This window comes from Piliocolobus tephrosceles, chromosome 5 (assembly GCF_002776525.5).
Source record: "Piliocolobus tephrosceles isolate RC106 chromosome 5, ASM277652v3, whole genome shotgun sequence".
NCBI classification, from domain to species: Eukaryota; Metazoa; Chordata; class Mammalia; order Primates; family Cercopithecidae; genus Piliocolobus; species Piliocolobus tephrosceles.
This window is the reverse complement of record NC_045438.1, coordinates 93,162,611-93,164,347: the sequence shown is the minus strand read 5'-3', so window position 1 is coordinate 93,164,347 and position 1,737 is coordinate 93,162,611. Positions and strand designations below refer to the sequence as shown.

The 1,737-nt window shown below is 59.5% G+C and overlaps 1 pseudogene; it reads right to left on the bottom strand.

Moving 5' to 3' along the window:
* Positions 1 to 218: 218 nt before the first annotated feature.
* On the bottom strand, positions 219 to 1,475 carry LOC111549904 (annotated as a pseudogene).
* Between the last annotated feature and the right edge of the window lie 262 nt (positions 1,476 to 1,737).

Here is a 1,737-nt window from a genome sequence, read left to right as displayed (position 1 = left end):
CCAAGCTCAGCATCATGGTATCTGGGGCCCATGTCCAAGTGGAGTGAATTCTAGCTGGGAAGGTCCACTCAGGCACACGGGAACCCTGGTCTGTTCTTCCACCCCCACCCCATGGAGTATCCAAGGCTGGTACCTCACCTCCCCCCAAACCCCAATAGCACCCATGTGTCTTAGGAGCCTTTGGCTGCCTCCTGCCATCCTGTGTGCACCCTGAGGCCCTATAACTCGTCTCGCATCTTGTTACCCTTAGGCCGGACCAGGCGCCCAATGAACAGCAGGGAGCCGCTCTGGGTGTCCCGCACCAGGAAGATGAAGGGGTGGTCGGCGTAGAACAGCTTGGGACTGCGCAGCTCCTCGCGCCCATAGATGTCCTGGTCAAAGGGGTTGCCGTCTGTGTCCAACTCAAAGGCGGTGGCATGGAATACGCTGGCCAGGTACAGGTCCTTCTTGCCTGACATGCGTGACAAGTCGGCCTTGTTCTTGTCAATGGCCTCAGTCAGGCCCAGCCCAGCCAGGTGTTTCTGCCGGTCATGGGTCACCTCCACCACACCCTTGGGCAAGGAGATGGCGACAGCCTTCTTCTGCATCTTCCCCATCCAGATCTTCAGCTGCTCTTTGGTCAGCAGCTTTTCAAGGCGCTCAAGAGGCTCCACGTGATGAAGCATGAGGATGATGAGGCTGGAGAGCTTGTGGGCCAGGGGCATCTCCACGATTTGCAGCTTTTCCTACTCATCGTCATAGTAGTTGTAGAGGCCTGTCCGGTGCATCATCATGACACCCACGGTATAGGACCGAGTCACCATGAAGCCACGGTTGTCTACCATCTTGTGGTGGAATTTCTCATCCCAGTGTGGCTTGAAGAACATGGCGTTGACTAGCAGGGCGCCGTCCGTGCGCTCCACGTCCTTGGTGACCTCGGGCAGCTTGCCGTCTGTGGTCTGCGCGGCCCACTCGTTGATGGACTGCAGCGCGCTGCGCTTGTCGCGGAAGTTGATCTTGGAGTGCTCGCAGTTGTAGTGCTGCTTGCTGCTGCGCACGAAGTCATCAGCGAAGCTCACGGAACTGGGTCCGTGTAGGCGGCTGCCCAGCTTCCAAGTCACATTGCGCGCCGTGGAGCTGCTGAGTGAGCGCAGCAGCTCGCCCAGGCCGGCGTGCACCTCCTCGTCGCGCAGCTGCTCAGCGCTCAGCACTGCCTTGGCCTGCGACGCTGTGGTCGCCTTGCCACCCAGCGACACGAGCCACAGCAACGAGGCCACCGCCACGGGCGACACCAGGATGTTCTCCACTGCCTGGTCCTTGGCCATGGCCTGGTGCAGGCTGAAGCCCAGGCCGGCGCTGCGCTCAGCAAGCGTGGCCGCCTTGGGGCTCAACTTCTCCGCGGTTCCAGGAGCTGCTGCAGCTGCAGGTTTCTTCACCTCAGCGGTCAGGGCCAGGGTAAGAAGGCAGAAGGCGCTGAGGAGCAGGAGGGAGTGCATGGCTAGGAGGTGGTTTTCGTGCGCCACGGTGGGCCTGAGTCGGGCTGGGCTGGCGCCGGGACCTGACTCTCGCTCTCGAGCCACGACACGATTCTGCTCTTCGCCCGCTCCCCCGCTCCTGCTCAATTACTATTTTTATTTTATTTTATTTTATTTATTTATTTATTTATTTTTTTGAGACGGAGTCTGGCTCTGTCTCCCAGGCTGGAGTGCAGTGGCTGGATCTCAGCTCACTGCAATCTCCGCCTCCCGGTTTCACACC